General features: G+C 42.5%; 9 non-coding genes and 3 pseudogenes across 9 annotated transcripts; all 12 read right to left on the bottom strand.

Moving 5' to 3' along the window:
• Positions 1-1,050: 1,050 nt before the first annotated feature.
• Positions 1,051-1,190, bottom strand: LOC144793916 (U4 spliceosomal RNA). The gene has a single exon (XR_013603366.1). It is a non-coding gene; the product is annotated as a U4 spliceosomal RNA (small nuclear RNA).
• Positions 1,191-3,118: 1,928 nt separating this feature from the next.
• LOC144793085 (U4 spliceosomal RNA) lies at positions 3,119-3,246 on the bottom strand (annotated as a pseudogene).
• Positions 3,247-5,175: 1,929 nt separating this feature from the next.
• On the bottom strand, positions 5,176-5,315 carry LOC144793915 (U4 spliceosomal RNA). Its single transcript, XR_013603365.1, has one exon. It is a non-coding gene; the product is annotated as a U4 spliceosomal RNA (small nuclear RNA).
• Positions 5,316-7,244: 1,929 nt separating this feature from the next.
• On the bottom strand, positions 7,245-7,371 carry LOC144793144 (U4 spliceosomal RNA; annotated as a pseudogene).
• A 1,920-nt stretch (positions 7,372-9,291) lies between these two features.
• LOC144793102 (U4 spliceosomal RNA) lies at positions 9,292-9,431 on the bottom strand. The gene has a single exon (XR_013602766.1). It is a non-coding gene; the product is annotated as a U4 spliceosomal RNA (small nuclear RNA).
• Positions 9,432-11,360: 1,929 nt separating this feature from the next.
• Positions 11,361-11,500, bottom strand: LOC144793785 (U4 spliceosomal RNA). The gene has a single exon (XR_013603252.1). It is a non-coding gene; the product is annotated as a U4 spliceosomal RNA (small nuclear RNA).
• Positions 11,501-13,429: 1,929 nt separating this feature from the next.
• LOC144793119 (U4 spliceosomal RNA) lies at positions 13,430-13,569 on the bottom strand. The gene has a single exon (XR_013602781.1). It is a non-coding gene; the product is annotated as a U4 spliceosomal RNA (small nuclear RNA).
• A 1,929-nt stretch (positions 13,570-15,498) lies between these two features.
• LOC144793784 (U4 spliceosomal RNA) lies at positions 15,499-15,638 on the bottom strand. The gene has a single exon (XR_013603251.1). It is a non-coding gene; the product is annotated as a U4 spliceosomal RNA (small nuclear RNA).
• A 1,929-nt stretch (positions 15,639-17,567) lies between these two features.
• LOC144793942 (U4 spliceosomal RNA) lies at positions 17,568-17,707 on the bottom strand. Its single transcript, XR_013603389.1, has one exon. It is a non-coding gene; the product is annotated as a U4 spliceosomal RNA (small nuclear RNA).
• Positions 17,708-19,636: 1,929 nt separating this feature from the next.
• On the bottom strand, positions 19,637-19,764 carry LOC144793108 (U4 spliceosomal RNA; annotated as a pseudogene).
• A 1,921-nt stretch (positions 19,765-21,685) lies between these two features.
• LOC144793158 (U4 spliceosomal RNA) lies at positions 21,686-21,826 on the bottom strand. The gene has a single exon (XR_013602814.1). It is a non-coding gene; the product is annotated as a U4 spliceosomal RNA (small nuclear RNA).
• Positions 21,827-23,735: 1,909 nt separating this feature from the next.
• On the bottom strand, positions 23,736-23,875 carry LOC144793770 (U4 spliceosomal RNA). Its single transcript, XR_013603238.1, has one exon. It is a non-coding gene; the product is annotated as a U4 spliceosomal RNA (small nuclear RNA).
• Positions 23,876-24,974: the final 1,099 nt, after the last annotated feature.

Here is a 24,974-nt window from a genome sequence, read left to right as displayed (position 1 = left end):
CTAGAAGGCTTTTAGCGTGGGAACGCCCACCCTGCATACATTATACCTGACGCAGGTATAATGTGATGCGGGACTTTACAATGTGACACATCTCCCTAGATGCGTCACATTGTAAATGGGCCGCAACATTTACGCCGCAGCTGCGTCACAATACAGATTTTTATACTTGCCCTATTTAAGGCTGTGTGTACGTTGTGTGTCTCCGTCTGCATGCAGCATACAAATGTGCCAGATCTGGTAGCCCAGTTGGGCTGATGCAGCCACGCAAGAGCTCTTTGCCTGACCTCATTGTCACCGATTCAAATCAGGGAGGATCCATGCAGTCTTTCAAGGCTCTCAGGTGAAAAAATGGGCCCTAGAGCAAGGAAGAAAATAGGCCCCCTTGTTGAAGTTTGGATTATAAAATACCGCAATAATCAGGGTTCAGTGCGTCCCGCAGGTCTGTGGGCGCCAGTGCAACTGCACCTGCTGCACCAACAGAAGCTACGCCCCTGTCATAGAGCTGGGTAACATCAATTACTCAGTGCCACAAAGAGCATTAGAAATAAACTTTACATAATGTCAAACGGCAAAAACAAGAGCTTTGTCAGTTCTTGTTCTGTTTCAAACACTCCATACAATCTGTATGAACCCTCTCCACATTTTCCTACTGATAACAAACGCCTTCGCTCCCAGAAAAAAACTTTCTGGGCGGTTAGTGCACATTTGAATGGGAGATGAGACCTCGGAAGAGCCCAGCCTTGCACCGGACTGCGAGTCACTTCAGAGAGCAGAAATAAAGCCCGTCCTCTGCCCATCACTGACCCAAGCGAATCTGTGGAGCAAAGATGAGAACAAAGGGGAAGAAATAAAAGAATAACGAAAACTCATCAAGGAAAATAAATCCCTAAATTACTGCTGTATTTAAAAAGCTGAGAAAACAAAAGAGAACGTAAAGAGTAAACTGAAGACAAATAGAGTCACCGTTTTGTCCTTGTCACAGATCACAAACCTGCAAGTAAATTGCATTGCAAAATAAACTATCTTATTTTTTAATTACATATTCTCCAGTCTCCGAAGAGACTGTCAAATATTGCAATTTCGACTATATTTCAAGTCTCCATGACGGGGTATTGGGTAAAGTTTTCAATAAGCAATAATCGCGCCTCGGTTAAACCTCATTGGCTACGATACTGCCACTGCGCAAAGCTAAACAATTTAGTGTGAATTTCATGCACACTTGCCCTAGTACCTCATGTTACAAAGAACATGATTCCTTTTCAAAAGATGTTATCTGTTTATGCATAACTACTCCTCCACTGCTTCTGATAGGCAATGTAAGACATATAATGGTGTTGTTTTACTAATTTCTATCAGCTCTCTGCCTCAAACCGTCGATAGCCACACGCAGAGAATTATGGGAAATTGTATGCTAAATAGCTGTACAGGTAAGCAGCACCCTCCCAAGTTATGGATTTGATGCTCAGGCAGATATACCTTCACACAAAGATGAGATCTAGGCTGCTAACCATGGGTTGTGGAAAATATAAGAAGCACAAATTCATAATAGCATTCTCATAGGTCCCACTGTCTTCAAATGTTTACTAGAGAAGGACCGGCAATCAATTTAAAGGAAAATAATTTATAGATACATTTTTCCATATTCCATAATGCACGTCTGCCATTTCATGGCACTACATAGTTGCATTTGCTGCATTTCATTTTTAGCTTTAGGGGGTACAATACACTGGTTTCCTGGTTTTCAAAACATTTTAGGGGAAGATTCACAAGGACCTGACGCAACTGCATGGATGCATATGTTTCCTTGAGTCAGTGCTGAATGTCCATGTGCCACGATGAATGTGCTGTATTTACAATACAGCGCTCCATGGCGCAAGGATTAACAGATCCGTCAGAAATTCTGACGCATCTGTTGGCACAAAAGTGACGCATTGCTGGAAATGCTCATGAAAGTGACGCAAAAAGCCCTGAGTCATAACTTATGCCTGGCCTGTGCAGGCGTAGGGATTTTGACACAGTGAAGGCGTAGAGTGATGTAGTGAAATCTTGTAGATTTCAGTGCGTCAGTTCTAGAAGGCTTTTAGCGTGGGAAAGCCCACCCTGCATACATTATACCTGACGCAGGTATAATGTGATGCGGGACTTTACAATGTGACACATCTCCATAGATGCGTCACATTGTAAATGGGCCACAACATTTACGCCGCAGCTGCGTCACAATACCGATTTTTATACTTGCCCTATATATGGCTGTGTGTACGTTGTGTGTCTCCGTCTGCATGCAGCATACAAATGTGCCAGATCTGGTAGCCCAGTTGTGCTGATGCAGCCACACAAGAGCTCTTTGCCTGACCTCATTGTCACCAATTCAAATCAGAGAGGATCCATGCAGTCTTTCAAGGCTCTCAGGTGAAAAAATGGGCCCTAGAGCAAGGAAGTAAATAGGCCCCCTTGTTGAAGTTTGGAATATAAAATACCGCAATAATCAGCGTTCAGTGGGTCCCGCAGGTCTGTGGGCGCCAGTGAAACTGCACCTGCTGCACCAACAGAAGCTACGCCCCTGTCATAGAGCTGGGTAACATCAATTACTCAGTGCCACAAAGAGCATTAGAAATAAACTTTACATAATGTCAAACGGCAAAAACAAGAGCTTTGTCAGTTCTTGTTCTGTTTCAAACACTCCATACAATCTGTATGAACCCTCTCCACATTTTCCTACTGATAACAAACGCCTTCGCTCCCAGAAAAAAACTTTCTGGGGGGTTAGTGCACATTTGAATGGGAGATGAGACCTCGGAAGAGCCCAGCCCTGCGCCGGACTGCGAGTCACCTCAGAGAGCAGAAACAAAGCCCGTCCTCTGCCCATCACTGACCCAAGCGAATCTGTGGAGCAAAGATGAGAACAAAGAGGAAGAAATAAAAGAATTACGAAAACTCATCAAGGAAAATAAATCCCTATATTACTGCTGTATTTAAAAGCTGAGAAAACAAAAGAGAACGTAAAGAGTAAACTGAAGCCAAATAGAGTCACCGTTTTGTCCTTGTCACAGATCACAAATCTGCAAGTAAATTGCATTGCAAAATAAACTATCTTATTTTTTAATTACATATTCTCCAGTCTCCGAAGAGTCTGTCAAAAATTGCCATTTCGGTCTCCATGACGGGGTATTGGGTAAAGTTTTCAATAAGCAATAATCGCGCCTCGGTTAAACCTCATTGGCTACGATACTGCCACTGTGCAAAGCTAAACAATTTAGTGTGAATTTCATGCACACTTGCCCTAGTACCTCATGTTACAAAGAACATGATTCCTTTTCAAAAGATGTTATCTGTTTATGCATAACTACTCCTCCACTGCTTCTGATAGGCAATATAAGATATATAATGGTGTTGTTTTACTAATTTCTATCAGCTCTCTGCCTCAAACCGTCGATAGCCACAGGCAGCGAATTATGGGAAATTGTATGCTAAATAGCTGTACAGGTAAGCAGCACCCTCCCAAGTTATGGATTTGATGCTCAGGCAGATATACCTTCACACAAAGATGATATCTAGGCTGCTAACCATGGGTTGTGGAAAATATAAGAAGCACAAATTCATAATAGCATTCTCATAGGTCCCACTGTCTTCAAATGTTTACTAGAGAAGGAACGGCAATCAATTTAAAGGAAAATAAATTATAGATACATTTTTCCATATTCCATAATGCACGTCTGCCATTTCATGGCACTACATAGTTGCATTTGCTGAATTTCATTTTTAGCTTTAGGAGGTACAATATACTGGTTTCCTGGTTTTCAAAACATTTTAGGGGAAGATTCACAAGGACCTGACGCAACTGCATGGATGCATACGTTTCCTTGAGTCAGTGCTGAATGTCCTTGTGCCACGATGAATGTGCTGTATTTACAATACAGCGCTCCATGGCGCAAGGATTAACAGATACGTCAAAAATTCTGACGCATCTGTTGGCACAAAAGTGACGCATTGCTGGAAATGCTCATGAAAGTGACGCAAAAAGCCCTGAGTCATAACTTATGCCTGGTCTGTGCAGGCGTAGGGATTTTGACACAGTGAAGGCGTAGAGTGATGTAGTGAAATCTGGTAGATTTCAGTGCGTCAGTTCTAGAAGGCTTTTAGCGTGGGAACGCCCACCCTGCATACATTATACCTGACGCAGGTATATTGTGATGCGGGACTTTACAATGTGACACATCTCCCTAGATGCGTCACATTGTAAATGGGCCACAACATTTACGCCGCAGCTGCGTCACAATACAGATTTTTATACTTGCCCTATATATGGCTGTGTGTACGTTGTGTGTCTCCGTCTGCATGCAGCATACAAATGTGCCAGATCTGGTAGCCCAGTTGTGCTGATGCAGCCACACAAGAGCTCTTTGCCTGACCTCATTGTCACCAATTCAAATCAGAGAGGATCCATGCAGTCTTTCAAGGCTCTCAGGTGAAAAAATGGGCCCTAGAGCAAGGAAGTAAATAGGCCCCCTTGTTGAAGTTTGGAATATAAAATACCGCAATAATCAGCGTTCAGTGGGTCCCGCAGGTCTGTGGGCGCCAGTGCAACTGCACCTGCTGCACCAACAGAAGCTACGCCCCTGTCATAGAGCTGGGTAACATCAATTACTCAGTGCCACAAAGAGCATTAGAAATAAACTTTACATAATGTCAAACGGCAAAAACAAGAGCTTTGTCAGTTCTTGTTCTGTTTCAAACACTCCATACAATCTGTATGAACCCTCTCCACATTTTCCTACTGATAACAAACGCCTTCGCTCCCAGAAAAAAACTTTCTGGCCGGTTAGTGCACATTTGAATGGGAGATGAGACCTCGGAAGAGCCCAGCCCTGCGCCGGACTGCGAGTCACCTCAGAGAGCAGAAACAAAGCCCGTCCTCTGCCAATCACTGACCCAAGCGAATCTGTGGAGCAAAGATGAGAACAAAGAGGAAGAAATAAAAGAATTACGAAAACTCATCAAGGAAAATAAATCCCTATATTACTGCTGTATTTAAAAAGCTGAGAAAACAAAAGAGAACGTAAAGAGTAAACTGAAGACAAATAGAGTCACCGTTTTGTCCTTGTCACAGATCACAAACCTGCAAGTAAATTGCATTGCAAAATAAACTATCTTATTTTTTAATTACATATTCTCCAGTCTCCGAAGAGACTGTCAAATATTGCAATTTCGACTATATTTCAAGTCTCCATGACGGGGTATTGGGTAAAGTTTTCAATAAGCAATAATCGCGCCTCGGTTAAACCTCATTGGCTACGATACTGCCACTGCGCAAAGCTAAACAATTTAGTGTGAATTTCATGCACACTTGCCCTAGTACCTCATGTTACAAAGAACATGATTCCTTTTCAAAAGATGTTATCTGTTTATGCATAACTACTCCTCCACTGCTTCTGATAGGCAATGTAAGACATATAATGGTGTTGTTTTACTAATTTCTATCAGCTCTCTGCCTCAAACCGTCGATAGCCACACGCAGAGAATTATGGGAAATTGTATGCTAAATAGCTGTACAGGTAAGCAGCACCCTCCCAAGTTATGGATTTGATGCTCAGGCAGATATACCTTCACACAAAGATGAGATCTAGGCTGCTAACCATGGGTTGTGGAAAATATAAGAAGCACAAATTCATAATAGCATTCTCATAGGTCCCACTGTCTTCAAATGTTTACTAGAGAAGGACCGGCAATCAATTTAAAGGAAAATAATTTATAGATACATTTTTCCATATTCCATAATGCACGTCTGCCATTTCATGGCACTACATAGTTGCATTTGCTGCATTTCATTTTTAGCTTTAGGGGGTACAATACACTGGTTTCCTGGTTTTCAAAACATTTTAGGGGAAGATTCACAAGGACCTGACGCAACTGCATGGATGCATATGTTTCCTTGAGTCAGTGCTGAATGTCCTTGTGCCACGATGAATGTGCTGTATTTACAATACAGCGCTCCATGGCGCAAGGATTAACAGATCCGTCAGAAATTCTGACGCATCTGTTGGCACAAAAGTGACGCATTGCTGGAAATGCTCATGAAAGTGACGCAAAAAGCCCTGAGTCATAACTTATGCCTGGCCTGTGCAGGCGTAGGGATTTTGACACAGTGAAGGCGTAGAGTGATGTAGTGAAATCTTGTAGATTTCAGTGCGTCAGTTCTAGAAGGCTTTTAGCGTGGGAAAGCCCACCCTGCATACATTATACCTGACGCAGGTATAATGTGATGCGGGACTTTACAATGTGACACATCTCCATAGATGCGTCACATTGTAAATGGGCCACAACATTTACGCCGCAGCTGCGTCACAATACAGATTTTTATACTTGCCCTATATATGGCTGTGTGTACGTTGTGTGTCTCCGTCTGCATGCAGCATACAAATGTGCCAGATCTGGTAGCCCAGTTGTGCTGATGCAGCCACACAAGAGCTCTTTGCCTGACCTCATTGTCACCAATTCAAATCAGAGAGGATCCATGCAGTCTTTCAAGGCTCTCAGGTGAAAAAATGGGCCCTAGAGCAAGGAAGTAAATAGGCCCCCTTGTTGAAGTTTGGAATATAAAATACCGCAATAATCAGCGTTCAGTGGGTCCCGCAGGTCTGTGGGCGCCAGTGAAACTGCACCTGCTGCACCAACAGAAGCTACGCCCCTGTCATAGAGCTGGGTAACATCAATTACTCAGTGCCACAAAGAGCATTAGAAATAAACTTTACATAATGTCAAACGGCAAAAACAAGAGCTTTGTCAGTTCTTGTTCTGTTTCAAACACTCCATACAATCTGTATGAACCCTCTCCACATTTTCCTACTGATAACAAACGCCTTCGCTCCCAGAAAAAAACTTTCTGGGGGGTTAGTGCACATTTGAATGGGAGATGAGACCTCGGAAGAGCCCAGCCCTGCGCCGGACTGCGAGTCACCTCAGAGAGCAGAAACAAAGCCCGTCCTCTGCCCATCACTGACCCAAGCGAATCTGTGGAGCAAAGATGAGAACAAAGAGGAAGAAATAAAAGAATTACGAAAACTCATCAAGGAAAATAAATCCCTATATTACTGCTGTATTTAAAAAGCAGAGAAAACAAAAGAGAACGTAAAGAGTAAACTGAAGCCAAATAGATTCACCGTTTTGTCCTTGTCACAGATCACAAATCTGCAAGTAAATTGCATTGCAAAATAAACTATCTTATTTTTTAATTACATATTCTCCAGTCTCCGAAGAGTCTGTCAAAAATTGCCATTTCGGTCTCCATGACGGGGTATTGGGTAAAGTTTTCAATAAGCAATAATCGCGCCTCGTTAAACCTCATTGGCTACAATACTGCCACTGCGCAAAGCTAAACAATTTAGTGTGAATTTCATGCACACTTGCCCTAGTACCTCATGTTACAAAGAACATGATTCCTTTTCAAAAGATGTTATCTGTTTATGCATAACTACTCCTCCACTGCTTCTGATAGGCAATGTAAGACATATAATGGTGTTGTTTTACTAATTTCTATCAGCTCTCTGCCCCAAACCGTCGATAGCCACACGCAGAGAATTATGGGAAATTGTATGCTAAATAGCTGTCCAGGTAAGCAGCACCCTCCCAAGTTATGGATTTGATGCTCAGGCGGATATACCTTCACACAAAGATGAGATCTAGGCTGCTAACCATGGGTTGTGGAAAATATAAGAAGCACAAATTCATAATAGCATCCTCATAGGTCCCACTGTCTTCAAATGTTTACTAGAGAAGGAACGGCAATCAATTTAAAGGAAAATAAATGATAGATACATTTTTCCATATTCCATAATGCACGTCTGCCATTTCATGGCACTACATAGTTGCATTTGCTGCATTTCATTTTTAGCTTTAGGAGGTACAATATACTGGTTTTCAAAACATTTTAGGGGAAGATTCACAAGGACCTGACGCAACTGCATGGATGCATAAGTTTCCTTGAGTCAGTGCTGAATGTCCTTGTGCCACGATGAATGTGCTGTATTTACAATACAGCGCTCCATGGCGCAAGGATTAACAGATGCGTCAGAAATTCTGACGCATCTGTTGGCACGAAAGTGACGCATTGCTGGAAATGCTCATGAAAGTGACGCAAAAAGCCCTGAGTCATAACTTATGCCTGGTCTGTGCAGGCGTAGGGATTTTGACACAGTGAAGGCGTAGAGTGATGTAGTGAAATCTTGTAGATTTCAGTGCGTCAGTTCTAGAAGGCTTTTAGCGTGGGAACGCCCACCCTGCATACATTAAACCTGACGCAGGTATAATGTGATGCGGGACTTTACAATGTGACACATCTCCCTAGATGCGTCACATTGTAAATGGGCCCCAACATTTACGCCGCAGTTGCGTCACAATACAGATTTTTATACTTGCCCTATATATGGCTGTGTGTACGTTGTGTGTCTCCGTCTGCATGCAGCATACAAATGTGCCAGATCTGGTAGCCCAGTTGGGCTGATGCAGCCACGCAAGAGCTCTTTGCCTGACCTCATTGTCACCGATTCAAATCAGGGAGGATCCATGCAGTCTTTCAAGGCTCTCAGGTGAAAAAATGGGCCCTAGAGCAAGGAAGAAAATAGGCCCCCTTGTTGAAGTTTGGAATATAAAATACCGCAATAATCAGGGTTCAGTGCGTCCCGCAGGTCTGTGGGCGCCAGTGCAACTGCACCTGCTGCACCAACAGAAGCTACGCCCCTGTCATAGAGCTGGGTAACATCAATTACTAAGTGCCACAAAGAGCATTAGAAATAACTTTACATAATGTCAAACGGCAAAAACAAGAGCTTTGTCAGTTCTTGTTCTGTTTCAAACACTCCATACAATCTGTATGAACCCTCTCCACATTTTCCTACAGATAACAAACGCCTTCGCTCCCAGAAAAAAACTTTCTGGGCGGTTAGTGCACATTTGAATGGGAGATGAGACCTCGTAAGAGCCCAGCCCTGCACCGGACTGCGAGTCACCTCAGAGAGCTGAAACAAAGCCCGTCCTCTGCCCATCACTGACCCAAGCGAATCCGTGGAGCAAAGATGAGAACAAAGAGGAAGAAATAAAAGAATTACGAAAACTCATCAAGGAAAATAAATCCCTAAATTACTGCTGTATTTAAAAAGCTGAGAAAACAAAAGAGAACGTAAAGAGTAAACTGAAGCCAAATAGAGTCACCGTTTTGTCCTTGTCACAGATCACAAATCTGCAAATAAATTGCATTGCAAAATAAACTATCTTATTTTTTCATTACATATTCTCCAGTCTCCGAAGAGACTGTCAAAAATTCCCATTTCGACTATATTTCAAGTCTCCATGACGGGGTATTGGGTAAAGTTTTCAATAAGCAATAATCGCGCCTCGCTTAAACCTCATTGGCTACAATACTGCCACTGCGCAAAGCTAAACAATTTAGTGTGAATTTCATGCGCACTTGCCCTAGTACCTCATGTTACAAAGAACATGATTCCTTTTCAAAAGATGTTATCTGTTTATGCATAACTACTCCTCCACTGCTTCTGATAGGCAATGTAAGACATATAATGGTGTTGTTTTACTAATTTCTATCAGCTCTCTGCCTCAAACCGTCGATAGCCACACGCAGAGAATTATGGGAAATTGTATGCTAAATAGCTGTACAGGTAAGCAGCACCCTCCCAAGTTATGGATTTGATGATCAGGCAGATATACCTTCACACAAAGATGAGATCTAGGCTGCTAACCATGGGTTGTGGAAAATATAAGAAGCACAAATTCATAATAGCATTCTCATAGGTCCCACTGTCTTCAAATGTTTACTAGAGAAGGAACGGCAATCAATTTAAAGGAAAATAATTTATAGATAAATGTTTCCATATTCCATAATGCACATCTGCCATTTCATGGCACTACATAGTTGCATTTGCTGCATTTCATTTTTAGCTTTAGGAGGTACAATACACTGGTTTCCTGGTTTTCAAAACATTTTAGGGGAAGATTCACAAGGACCTGACGCAACTGCATGGATGCATAAGTTTCCTTGAGTCAGTGCTGAATGTCCTTGTGCCAAGATGAATGTGCTGTATTTACAATACAGCGCTCCATGGCGCAAGGATTAACAGATGCGTCAGAAATTCTGACGCATCTGTTGGCACAAAAGTGACGCATTGCTGGAAATGCTCATGAAAGTGACGCAAAAAGCCCTGAGTCATAACTTATGCCTGGTCTGTGCAGGCGTAGGGATTTTGACACAGTGAAGGCGTAGAGTGATGTAGTGAAATCTTGTAGATTTCAGAGCGTCAGTTCTAGAAGGCTTTTAGCGTGGGAACGCCCACCCTGCATACATTATACCTGACGGAGGTATAATGTGATGCGGGACTTTACAATGTGACACATCTCCCTAGATGCGTCACATTGTAAATGGGCCACAACATTTACGCCGCAGCTGCGTCACAATACAGATTTTTATACTTGCCCTATATATGGCTGTGTGTACGTTGTGTGTCTCCGTCTGCATGCAGCATATAAATGTGCCAGATCTGGTAGCCCAGTTGTGCTGATGCAGCCACATAAGAGCTCTTTGCCTGACCTCATTGTCACCAATTCAAATCAGAGAGGATCCATGAAGTCTTTCAAGGCTCTCAGGTGAAAAAATGGGCCCTAGAGCAAGGAAGTAAATAGGCCCCCTTGTTGAAGTTTGGAATATAAAATACCGCAATAATCAGCGTTCAGTGGGTCCCGCAGGTCTGTGGGCGCCAGTGCAACTGCACCTGCTGCACCAACAGAAGCTACGCCCCTGTCATAGAGCTGGGTAACATCAATTACTCAGTGCCACAAAGAGCATTAGAAATAAACTTTACATAATGTCAAACGGCAAAAACAAGAGCTTTGTCAGTTCTTGTTCTGTTTCAAACACTCCATACAATCTGTATGAACCCTCTCCACATTTTCCTACTGATAACAAATGCCTTCGCTCCCAGAAAAAAACTTTCTGGCCGGTTAGTGCACATTTGAATGGGAGATGAGACCTCGGAAGAGCCCAGCCCTGCGCCGGACTGCGAGTCACCTCAGAGAGCAGAAACAAAGCCCGTCCTATGCCCATCACTGACCCAAGCGAATCTGTGGAGCAAAGATGAGAACAAAGAGGAAGAAATAAAAGAATTACGAAAACTCATCAAGGAAAATAAATCCCTATATTACTGCTGTATTTGAAAAGCTGAGAAAACAAAAGAGAACGTAAAGAGTAAACTGAAGCCAAATAGAGTCACCGTTTTGTCCTTGTCACAGATCACAAATATGCAAGTAAATTGCATTGCAAAATAAACTATCTTATTTTTTAATTACATATTCTCCAGTCTCCGAAGAGACTGTCAAAAATTGCCATTTCGACTATATTTCAAGTCTCCATGATGGGGTATTGGGTAAAGTTTTCAATAAGCAATAATCGCGCCTCGGTTAAACCTCATTGGCTACGATACTGCCACTGCGCAAAGCTAAACAATTTAGTGTGAATTTCATGCACACTTGCCCTAGTACCTCATGTTACAAAGAACATGATTCCTTTTCAAAAGATGTTATCTGTTTATGCATAACTACTCCTCCACTGCTTCTGATAGGCAATGTAAGACATATAATGGTGTTGTTTTACTAATTTCTATCAGCTCTCTGCCCCAAACAGTTGATAGCCACACGCAGAGAATTATGGGAAATTGTATGCTAAATAGCTGTCCAGGTAAGCAGCACCCTCCCAAGTTATGGATTTGATGCTCAGGCAGATATACCTTCACACAAAGATGAGATCTAGGCTGCTAACCATGGGTTGTGGAAAATATAAGAAGCACAAATTCATAATAGCATCCTCATAGGTCCCACTGTCTTCAAATGTTTACTAGAGAAGGAACGGCAATCAATTTAAAGGAAAATAAATTATAGATAAATTTTTCCATATTCCATAATGCACGTCTGCCATTTCATGGCACTACATAGTTGCATTTGCTGCATTTCATTTTTAGCTTTGGGAGGTACAATATACTGGTTTCCTGGTTTTCAAAACATTTTAGGGGAAGATTCACAAGGACCTGACGCAACTGCATGGATGCATAAGTTTCCTTGAGTCAGTGCTGAATGTCCTTGTGCCACGATGAATGTGCTGTATTTACAATACAGCGCTCCATGGCGCAAGGATTAACAGATGCGTCAGAAATTCTGACGCATCTGTTGGCACGAAAGTGGCGCATTGCTGGAAATGCTCATGAAAGTGACGCAAAAAGCCCTGAGTCATAACTTATGCCTGGTCTGTGCAGGCGTAGGGATTTTGACACAGTGAAGGCGTAGAGTGATGTAGTGAAATCTTGTAGATTTCAGTGCGTCAGTTCTAGAAGGCTTTTAGCGTGGGAACGCCCACCCTGCATACATTATACCTGACGCAGGTATAATGTGATGCGGGACTTTACAATGTGACACATCTCCCTAGATGCGTCACATTGTAAATGGGCCGCAACATTTACGCCGCAGCTGCGTCACAATACAGATTTTTATACTTGCCCTATATAAGGCTGTGTGTACGTTGTGTGTCTCCGTCTGCATGCAGCATACAAATGTGCCAGATCTGGTAGCCCAGTTGGGCTGATGCAGCCACGCAAGAGCTCTTTGCCTGACCTCATTGTCACCGATTCAAATCAGGGAGGATCCATGCAGTCTTTCAAGGCTCTCAGGTGAAAAAATGGGCCCTAGAGCAAGGAAGAAAATAGGCCCCCTTGTTGAAGTTTGGATTATAAAATACCGCAATAATCAGGGTTCAGTGCGTCCCGCAGGTCTGTGGGCGCCAGTGCAACTGCACCTGCTGCACCAACAGAAGCTACGCCCCTGTCATAGAGCTGGGTAACATCAATTACTCAGTGCCACAAAGAGCATTAGAAATAAACTTTACATAATGTCAAACGGCAAAAACAAGAGCTTTGTCAGTTCTTGTTCTGTTTCAAACACTCCATACAATCTGTATGAACCCTCTCCACATTTTCCTACTGATAACAAACGCCTTCGCTCCCAGAAAAAAACTTTCTGGGCGGTTAGTGCACATTTGAATGGGAGATGAGACCTCGGAAGAGCCCAGCCTTGCACCGGACTGCGAGTCACTTCAGAGAGCAGAAACAAAGCCCGTCCTCTGCCCATCACTGACCCAAGCGAATCTGTGGAGCAAAGATGAGAACAAAGGGGAAGAAATAAAAGAATAACGAAAACTCATCAAGGAAAATAAATCCCTAAATTACTGCTGTATTTAAAAAGCTGAGAAAACAAAAGAGAACGTAAAGAGTAAACTGAAGACAAATAGAGTCACCGTTTTGTCCTTGTCACAGATCACAAACCTGCAAGTAAATTGCATTGCAAAATAAACTATCTTATTTTTTAATTACATATTCTCCAGTCTCCGAAGAGACTGTCAAAATTTCCCATTTCGACTATATTTCAAGTCTCCATGACGGGGTATTGGGTAAACTTTTCAATAAGCAATAATCGCGCCTTGGTTAAACCTCATTGGCTACAATACTGCCACTGCGCAAAGCTAAACAATTTAGTGTGAATTTCATGCACACTTGCCCTAGTACCTCATGTTACAAAGAACATGATTCCTTTTCAAAAGATGTTATCTGTTTATGCATAACTACTCCTCCACTGCTTCTGATAGGCAATGTAAGACATATAATGGTGTTGTTTTACTAATTTCTATCAGCTCTCTGCCTCAAACCGTCGATAGCCACACGCAGAGAATTATGGGAAATTGTATGCTAAATAGCTGTACAGGTAAGCAGCACCCTCCCAAGTTATGGATTTGATGATCAGGCAGATATACCTTCACACAAAGATGAGATCTAGGCTGCTAACCATGGGTTGTGGAAAATATAGGAAGCACAAATTCATAATAGCATTCTCATAGGTCCCACTGTCTTCAAATGTTTACTAGAGAAGGAACGGCAATCAATTTAAAGGAAAATAATTTATAGATAAATGTTTCCATATTCCATAATGCACATCTGCCATTTCATGGCACTACATAGTTGCATTTGCTGCATTTCATTTTTAGCTTTAGGAGGTACAATACACTGGTTTCCTGGTTTTCAAAACATTTTAGGGGAAGATTCACAAGGACCTGACGCAACTGCATGGATGCATAAGTTTCCTTGAGTCAGTGCTGAATGTCCTTGTGCCAAGATGAATGTGCTGTATTTACAATACAGCGCTCCATGGCGCAAGGATTAACAGATGCGTCAGAAATTCTGACGCATCTGTTGGCACAAAAGTGAAGCATTGCTGGAAATGCTCATGAAAGTGACGCAAAAAGCCCTGAGTCATAACTTATGCCTGGTCTGTGCAGGCGTAGGGATTTTGACACAGTGAAGGCGTAGAGTGATGTAGTGAAATCTTGTAGATTTCAGAGCGTCAGTTCTAGAAGGCTTTTAGCGTGGGAACGCCCACCCTGCATACATTATACCTGACGGAGGTATAATGTGATGCGGGACTTTACAATGTGACACATCTCCCTAGATGTGTCACATTGTAAATGGGCCACAACATTTACGCCGCAGCTGCGTCACAATACAGATTTTTATACTTGCCCTATATATGGCTGTGTGTACGTTGTGTGTCTCCGTCTGCATGCAGCATACAAATGTGCCAGATCTGGTAGCCCAGTTGTGCTGATGCAGCCACACAAGAGCTCTTTGCCTGACCTCATTGTCACCAATTCAAATCAGAGAGGATCCATGCAGTCTTTCAAGGCTCTCAGGTGAAAAAATGGGCCCTAGAGCAAGGAAGTAAATAGGCCCCCTTGTTGAAGTTTGGAATATAAAATACCGCAATAATCAGCGTTCAGTGGGTCCCGCAGGTCTGTGGGCGCCAGTGCAACTGCACCTGCTGCACCAACAGAAGCTACGCCCCTGTCATAGAGCTGGGTAACATCAATTACTCAGTGCCACAAAGAGCATTAGAAATAAACTTTACATAATGTCAAACGGCAAAAACAAGAGCTTTGTCAGTTCTTGTTCTGTTTCAAACACTCCATACAATCTGTATGAACCCTCTCCACATTTTCCTACTGATAACAAACGCCTTCGCTCCCAGAAAAAAACTTTCTGGGCGGTTAGTGCACATTTGAATGGGAGATGAGACCTCGGAAGAGCCCAGCCCTGCGCCGGACTGCGAGTCACCTCAGAGAGCAGAAACAAAGCCCGTCCTCTGCCCATCACTGTCCCAAGCGAATCTGTGGAGCAAAGATGAGAACAAAGAGGAAGAAATAAAAGAATTACGAAAACTCATCAAGGAAAATAAATCCCTATATTACTGCTGTATTTAAAAAGCTGAGAAAACAAAAGAGAACGTAAAGAGTAAACTGAAGCCAAATAGAGTCACCGTTTTGTCCTTGTCACAGATCACAAATCTGCAAGTAAATTGCATTGCAAAATAAACTATCTTATTTTTTAATTACATATTCTCCAGTCTCCGAAGAGACTGTCAAAAATTGCCATTTCGACTATATTTCAAGTCTCCATGATGGGGTATTGGGTAAAGTTTTCAATAAGCAATAATCGCGCCTCGGTTAAACCTCATTGGCTACGATACTGCCACTGCGCAAAGCTAAACAATTTAGTGTGAATTTCATGCACACTTGCCCTAGTACCTCATGTTACAAAGAACATGATTCCTTTTCAAAAGATGTTATCTGTTTATGCATAACTACTCCTCCACTGCTTCTGATAGGCAATGTAAGACATATAATGGTGTTGTTTTACTAATTTCTATCAGCTCTCTGCCCCAAACAGTTGATAGCCACACGCAGAGAATTATGGGAAATTGTATGCTAAATAGCTGTCCAGGTAAGCAGCACCCTCCCAAGTTATGGATTTGATGCTCAGGCAGATATACCTTCACACAAAGATGAGATCTAGGCTGCTAACCATGGGTTGTGAAAAATATAAGAAGCACAAATTCATAATAGCATCCTCATAGGTCCCACTGTCTTCAAATGTTTACTAGAGAAGGAACGGCAATCAATTTAAAGGAAAATAAATTATAGATACATTTTTCCATATTCCATAATGCACGTCTGCCATTTCATGGCACTACATAGTTGCATTTGCTGCATTTCATTTTTAGCTTTAGGAGGTACAATATACTGGTTTCCTGGTTTTCAAAACATTTTAGGGGAAGATTCACAAGGACCTGACGCAACTGCATGGATGTATAAGTTTCCTTGAGTCAGTGCTGAATGTCCTTGTGCCACGATGAATGTGCTGTATTTACAATACAGCGCTCCATGGCGCAAGGATTAACAGATGCGTCAGAAATTCTGACGCATCTGTTGGCACAAAAGTGACGCATTGCTGGAAATGCTCATGAAAGTGACGCAAAAAGCCCTGAGTCATAACTTATGCCTGGTCTGTGCAGGCGTAGGGATTTTGACACAGTGAAGGCGTAGAGTGATGTAGTGAAATCTTGGAGATTTCAGTGCGTCAGTTCTAGAAGGCTTTTAGCGTGGGAACGCCCACCCTGCATACATTATACCTGACGCAGGTATAATGTGATGCGGGACTTTACAATGTGACACATCTCCCTAGATGCGTCACATTGTAAATGGGCCGCAACATTTACGCCGCAGCTGCGTCACAATACAGATTTTTATACTTGCCCTATATAAGGCTGTGTGTACGTTGTGTGTCTCCGTCTGCATGCAGCATACAAATGTGCCAGATCTGGTAGCCCAGTTGGGCTGATGCAGCCACGCAAGAGCTCTTTGCCTGACCTCATTGTCACCGATTCAAATCAGGGAGGATCCATGCAGTCTTTCAAGGCTCTCAAGTGAAAAAATGGGCCCTAGAGCAAGGAAGAAAATAGGCCCCCTTGTTGAGGTTTGGATTATAAAATACCGCAATAATCAGGGTTCAGTGCGTCCCGCAGGTCTGTGGGCGCCAGTGCAACTGCACCTGCTGCACCAACAGAAGCTACGCCCCTGTCATAGAGCTGGGTAACATCAATTACTCAGTGCCACAAAGAGCATTAGAAATAAACTTTACATAATGTCAAACGGCAAAAACAAGAGCTTTGTCAGTTCTTGTTCTGTTTCAAACACTCCATACAATCTGTATGAACCCTCTCCACATTTTCCTACTGATAACAAACGCCTTCGCTCCCAGAAAAAAACTTTCTGGACGGTTAGTGCACATTTGAATGGGAGATGAGACCTCGGAAGAGCCCAGCCTTGCACCGGACTGCGAGTCACTTCAGAGAGCAGAAATAAAGCCCGTCCTCTGCCCATCACTGACCCAAGCGAATCTGTGGAGCAAAGATGAGAACAAAGGGGAAGAAATAAAAGAATAACGAAAACTCATCAAGGAAAATAAATCCCTAAATTACTGCTGTATTTAAAAAGCTGAGAAAACAAAAGAGAACGTAAAGAGTAAACTGAAGACAAATAGAGTCACCGTTTTGTCCTTGTCACAGATCACAAACCTGCAAGTAAATTGCATTGCAAAATAAACTATCTTATTTTTTAATTACATATTCTCCCGTCTCCGAAGAGACTGTCAAATATTGCAATTTCGACTATATTTCAAGTCTCCATGACGGGGTATTGGTTAAAGTTTTCAATAAGCAATAATCGCGCCTCGGTTAAACCTCATTGGCTACGATACTGCCACTGCGCAAAGCTAAACAATTTAGTGTGAATTTCATGCACACTTGCCCTAGTACCTCATGTTACAAAGAACATGATTCCTTTTCAAAAGATGTTATCTGTTTATGCATAACTACTCCTCCACTGCTTCTGATAGGCAATGTAAGACATATAATGGTGTTGTTTTACTAATTTCTATCAGCTCTCTGCCTCAAACCGTCGATAGCCACACGCAGAGAATTATGGGAAATTGTATGCTAAATAGCTGTACAGGTAAGCAGCACCCTCCCAAGTTATGGATTTGATGCTCAGGCAGATATACCTTCACACAAAGATGAGATCTAGGCTGCTAACCATGGGTTGTGGAAAATATAAGAAGCACAAATTCATAATAGCATTCTCATAGGTCCCACTGTCTTCAAATGTTTACTAGAGAAGGACCGGCAATCAATTTAAAGGAAAATAATTTATAGATACATTTTTCCATATTCCATAATGCACGTCTGCCATTTCATGGCACTACATAGTTGCATTTGCTGCATTTCATTTTTAGCTTTAGGAGGTACAATACACTGGTTTCCTGGTTTTCAAAACATTTTAGGGGAAGATTCACAAGGACCTGACGCAACTGCATGGATGCATATGTTTCCTTGAGTCAGTGCTGAATGTCCTTGTGCCACGATGAATGTGCTGTATTTACAATACAGCGCTCCATGGCGCAAGGATTAACAGATCCGTCAGAAATTCTGACGCATCTGTTGGCACAAAAGTGACGCATTGCTGGAAATGCTCATGAAAGTGACGCAAAAAGCCCTGAGTCATAACTTATGCCTGGCCTGTGCAGGCGTAGGGATTTTGACACAGTGAAGGCGTAGAGTGATGTAGTGAAATCTTGTAGATTTCAGTGCGTCAGTTCTAGAAGGCTTTTAGCGTGGGAAAGCCCACCCTGCATACATTATACCTGACGCAGGTATAATGTGATGCGGGACTTTACAATGTGACACATCTCCATAGATGCGTCACATTGTAAATGGGCCACAACATTTACGCCGCAGCTGCGTCACAATACAGATTTTTATACTTGCCCTATATATGGCTGTGTGTACGTTGTGTGTCTCCGTCTGCATGCAGCATACAAATGTGCCAGATCTGGTAGCCCAGTTGTGCTGATGCAGCCACACAAGAGCTCTTTGCCTGACCTCATTGTCACCAATTCAAATCAGAGAGGATCCATGCAGTCTTTCAAGGCTCTCAGGTGAAAAAATGGGCCCTAGAGCAAGGAAGTAAATAGGCCCCCTTGTTGAAGTTTGGAATATAAAATACCGCAATAATCAGCGTTCAGTGGGTCCCGCAGGTCTGTGGGCGCCAGTGAAACTGCACCTGCTGCACCAACAGAAGCTACGCCCCTGTCATAGAGCTGGGTAACATCAATTACTCAGTGCCACAAAGAGCATTAGAAATAAACTTTACATAATGTCAAACGGCAAAAACAAGAGCTTTGTCAGTTCTTGTTCTGTTTCAAACACTCCATACAATCTGTATGAACCCTCTCCACATTTTCCTACTGATAACAAACGCCTTCGCTCCCAGAAAAAAACTTTCTGGGGGGTTAGTGCACATTTGAATGGGAGATGAGACCTCGGAAGAGCCCAGCCCTGCGCCGGACTGCGAGTCACCTCAGAGAGCAGAAACAAAGCCCGTCCTCTGCCCATCACTGACCCAAGCGAATCTGTGGAGCAAAGATGAGAACAAAGAGGAAGAAATAAAAGAATTACGAAAACTCATCAAGGAAAATAAATCCCTATATTACTGCTGTATTTAAAAAGCTGAGAAAACAAAAGAGAACGTAAAGAGTAAACTGAAGCCAAATAGAGTCACCGTTTTGTCCTTGTCACAGATCACAAATCTGCAAGTAAATTGCATTGCAAAATAAACTATCTTATTTTTTAATTACATATTCTCCAGTCTCCGAAGAGTCTGTCAAAAATTGCCATTTCGGTCTCCATGACAGGGTATTGGGTAAAGTTTTCAATAAGCAATAATCGCGCCTCGGTTAAACCTCATTGGCTACGATACTGCCACTGTGCAAAGCTAAACAATTTAGTGTGAATTTCATGCACACTTGCCCTAGTACCTCATGTTACAAAGAACATGATTCCTTTTCAAAAGATGTTATCTGTTTATGCATAACTACTCCTCCACTGCTTCTGATAGGCAATATAAGACATATAATGGTGTTGTTTTACTAATTTCTATCAGCTCTCTGCCTCAAACCGTCGATAGCCACAGGCAGCGAATTATGGGAAATTGTATGCTAAATAGCTGTACAGGTAAGCAGCACCCTCCCAAGTTATGGATTTGATGCTCAGGCAGATATACCTTCACACAAAGATGATATCTAGGCTGCTAACCATGGGTTGTGGAAAATATAAGAAGCACAAATTCATAATAGCATTCTCATAGGTCCCACTGTCTTCAAATGTTTACTAGAGAAGGAACGGCAATCAATTTAAAGGAAAATAAATTATAGATACATTTTTCCATATTCCATAAGGCACGTCTGCCATTTCATGGCACTACATAGTTGCATTTGCTGAATTTCATTTTTAGCTTTAGGAGGTACAATATACTGGTTTCCTGGTTTTCAAAACATTTTAGGGGAAGATTCACAAGGACCTGACGCAACTGCATGGATGCATAAGTTTCCTTGAGTCAGTGCTGAATGTCCTTGTGCCACGATGAATGTGCTGTATTTACAATACAGCGCTCCATGGCGCAAGGATTAACAGATACGTCAAAAATTCTGACGCATCTGTTGGCACAAAAGTGACGCATTGCTGGAAATGCTCATGAAAGTGACGCAAAAAGCCCTGAGTCATAACTTATGCCTGGTCTGTGCAGGCGTAGGGATTTTGACACAGTGAAGGCGTAGAGTGATGTAGTGAAATCTGGTAGATTTCAGTGCGTCAGTTCTAGAAGGCTTTTAGCGTGGGAACGCCCACCCTGCATACATTATACCTGACGCAGGTATATTGTGATGCGGGACTTTACAATGTGACACATCTCCCTAGATGCGTCACATTGTAAATGGGCCGCAACATTTACGCCGCAGCTGCGTCACAATACAGATTTTTATACTTGCCCTATATAAGGCTGTGTGTACGTTGTGTGTCTCCGACTGCATGCAGCATACAAATGTGCCAGATCTGGTAGCCCAATTGGGCTGATGCAGCCATGCAAGAGCTCTTTGCCTGACCTCATTGTCACCGATTCAAATCAGGGAGGATCCATGCAGTCTTTCAAGGCTCTCAGGTGAAAAAATGGGCCCTAGAGCAAGGAAGAAAATAGGCCCCCTTGTTGAAGTTTGGATTATAAAATACCGCAATAATCAGGGTTCAGTGCGTCCCGCAGGTCTGTGGGTGCCAGTGCAACTGCACCTGCTGCACCAACAGAAGCTACGCCCCGTCATAGAGCTGGGTAACATCAATTACTCAGTGCCACAAAGAGCATTAGAAATAAACTTTACATAATGTCAAACGGCAAAAACAAGAGCTTTGTCAGTTCTTGTTCTGTTTCAAACACTCCATACAATCTGTATGAACCCTCTCCACATTTTCCTACTGATAACAAACGCCTTCGCTCCCAGAAAAAAACTTTCTGGGCGGTTAGTGCACATTTGAATGGGAGATGAGACCTCGGAAGAGCCCAGCCCTGCGCCGGACTGCGAGTCACCTCAGAGAGCAGAAACAAAGCCTGTCCTCTGCCCATCACTGACCCAAGCGAATCTGTGGAGCAAAGATGAGAACAAAGAGGAAGAAATAAAAGAATTACGAAAACTCATCAAGGAAAATAAATCCCTATATTACTGCTGTATTTAAAAAGCTGAGAAAACAAAATAGAACGTAAAGAGTAAACTGAAGCCAAATATGGTCACCGTTTTGTCCTTGTCACAGATCTGCAAGAAAATTGCATTGCAAAATAAACTATCTTATTTTTTAATAACATATTCTCCAGTCTCCGAAGAGACTGTCAAAATCTTGCCATTTCGACTATATTGCAAGTCTTCATGACGGGGTATTGGGTAAAGTTTTTAATAAGCAATAATCACGCCTCGTTTAAACCTCATTGGCTACGATACTGCCACTGCGCAAAGCTAAACAATTTAGTGTGAATTTCATGCACACTTGCCCTAGTACCTCATGTTACAAAGAACATGATTCCTTTTCAAAAGATGTTATCTGTTTATGCATAACTACTCCTCCACTGCTTCTGATAGGCAATGTAAGACATATAATGGTGTTGTTTTACTAATTTCTATCAGCTCTCTGCCCCAAACCGTCGATAGCCACACGCAGAGAATTATGGGAAATTGTATGCTAAATAGCTGTACAGGTAAGCAGCACCCTCCCAAGTTATGGATGTGATGCTCAGGCAGATATACCTTCACACAAAGATGAGATCGACCATGGGTTGTGGAAAATATAAGAAGCACAAATTCATAATAGCATCCTCATAGGTCCCACTGTCTTCAAATGTTTACTAGAGAAGGAACGGCAATCAATTTAAAGGAAAATAAATTATAGATACATTTTTCCATATTCCATAATGCACGTCTGCCATTTCATGGAACTACATAGTTGCATTTGCTGCATTTCATTTTTAGCTTTAGGAGGTACAATATACTGGTTTCCTGGTTTTCAAAACATTCTGGGGGAAGATTCACAAGGACCTGACGCAACTGCATGGATGCATAAGTTTCCTTGAGTCAGTGCTGAATGTCCTTGTGCCACGATGAATGTGCTGTATTTACAATACAGCGCTCCATGGCGCAAGAATTAACAGATGCGTCAGAAATTCTGACGCATCTGTTGGCACAAACGTGACTCATTGCTGGAAATGCTCATGAAAGTGACGCAAAAAGCCCTGAGTCATAACTTATGCCTGGTCTGTGCAGGCGTAGGGATTTTGACACAGTGAAGGCGTAGAGTGATGTAGTGAAATCTTGTAGATTTCAGTGCGTCAGTTCTAGAAGGCTTTCAGCGTGGGAATGCCCACCCTGCATACATTATACCTGACGCAGGTATAATATGATGCGGGACTTTACAATGTGACACATCTCCCTAGATGCGTCACATTGTAAATGGGCCGCAACATTTATGCCGCAGCTGCGTCACAATACAGATTTTTATACTTGCCCTATATATGGCTGTGTGTCTCCGTCTGCATGCAGCATACAAATGTGCCAGATCTGGTACCCCAGTTGGGCTGATGCAGCCACACAAGAGCTCTTTGCCTGACCTCATTGTCACCAATTCAAATCAGAGAGGATCCATGCAGTCTTTCAAGGCTCTCAGGTGAATAAATGGGCCCTAGAGCAAGGAAGAAAATAGGCCCCCTTGTTGAAGTTTGGAATATAAAATACCGCAATAATCAGGGTTCAGAGGGTCCCGCAGGTCTGTGGGCGCCAGTGCAACTGCACCTGCTGCACCAACAGAAGCTACGCCCCTGTCATAGAGCTGGGTAACATCAATTACTCAGTGCCACAAAGAGCATTAGAAATAAACTTTACATAATGTCAAACGGCAAAAACAAGAGCTTTGTCAGTTCTTGTTCTGTTTCAAACACTCTATACAATCTGTATGAACCCTCTCCACATTTTCCTACTGATAACAAATGCCTTCGCTCCCAGAAAAAACCTTTCTGGGCGGTTAGTGCACATTTGAATGGGAGATGAGACCTCGGAAGAGCCCAGCCCTGCGCCGGACTGCGAGTCACCTCAGAGAGCAGAAACAAAGCCCGTCCTCTGCCCATCACTGACCCAAGCGAATCCGTGGAGCAAAGATGAGAACAAAGGGGAAGAAATAAAAGAATAACGAAAACTCATCAAGGAAAATAAATCCCTAAATTACTGCTGTATTTAAAAAGCTGAGAAAACAAAAGAGAACGTAAAGAGTAAACTGAAGCCAAATATGGTCCCCATTTTGTCCTTGTCACAGATCACAAATCTGCAAGAAAATTGCATTGCAAAATGAACTATCTTACATTTTAATAACATATTCTCCAGTCTCCGAAGAGACTGTCAAAAATTGCCATTTCGGCTATATTTCAAGTCTCCATGACGGGGTATTGGGTAAAGTTTTCAATAAGCAATAATCGCGCCTCGGTTAAACCTCATTGGCTACGATACTGCCACTGCACAAAGCTAAACAATTTAGTGTGAATTTCATGCACACTTGCCCTAGTACCTCATGTTACAAAGAACATGATTCCTTTTCAAAAGATGTTATCTGTTTATGCATAACTACTCCTCCACTGCTTCTGATAGGCAATGTAAGACATATAATGGTGTTGTTTTACTAATTTCTATCAGCTCTCTGCCCCAAATAGTCGATAGCCACACGCAGGAAATTATGGGAAATTGTATGCTAAATAGCTGTCCAGGTAAGCAGCACCCTCCCAAGTTATGGATTTGATGCTCAGGCAGATATACCTTCACACAAAGATGAGATCTAGGCTGCTAACCATGGGTTGTGGAAAGTATAAGAAGCACAAATTCATAATAGCATTCTCATAGGTCCCACTGTCTTCAAATGTTTACTAGAGAAGGAACGGCAATCAATTTAAAGGAAAATAAATTATAGCTACATTTTTCCATATTCCATAATGCACGTCTGCCATTTCATGGCACTACATAGTTGCATTTGCTGCATTTCATTTTTAGCTTTAGGAGGTACAATATACTGGTTTCCTGGTTTTCAAAACATTTTAGAGGAAGATTCACAAGGACCTGACGCAACTGCATGGATGCATAAGTTTCCTTGAGTCAGTGCTGAATGTCCTTGTGCCACGATGAATGTGCTGTATTTACAATACAGCGCTCCATGGCGCAAGGATTACCAGATGCGTCAGAAATTCTGACGCATCTGTTGGCACAAAAGTGACGCATTGCTGGAAATGCTCATGAAAGTGACGCAAAAAGCCCTGAGTCATAACTTATGCCTGGTCTGTGCAGGCGTAGGGATTTTGACACAGTGAAGGCGTAGAGTGATGTAGTGAAATCTTGTAGATTTCAGTGCGTCAGTTCTAGAAGGCTTTTAGCGTGGGAATGCCCACCCTGCATACATTATACCTGACGCAGGTATAATGTGATGCGGGACTTTACAATGTGACACATCTCCCTAGATGCGTCACATTGTAAATGGGCCCCAACATTTACGCCGCAGCTGCGTCACAATACAGATTTTTATACTTGCCCTATATATGGCTGTGTGTACGTTGTGTGTCTCCGTCTGCATGCAGCATA

This window comes from Lissotriton helveticus, chromosome 11 (genome assembly GCF_964261635.1).
Source record: "Lissotriton helveticus chromosome 11, aLisHel1.1, whole genome shotgun sequence".
NCBI classification, from domain to species: Eukaryota; Metazoa; Chordata; class Amphibia; order Caudata; family Salamandridae; genus Lissotriton; species Lissotriton helveticus.
Note: the sequence above shows the minus strand (reverse complement) of the source record. Positions and strands in the feature narration are given on the sequence as shown.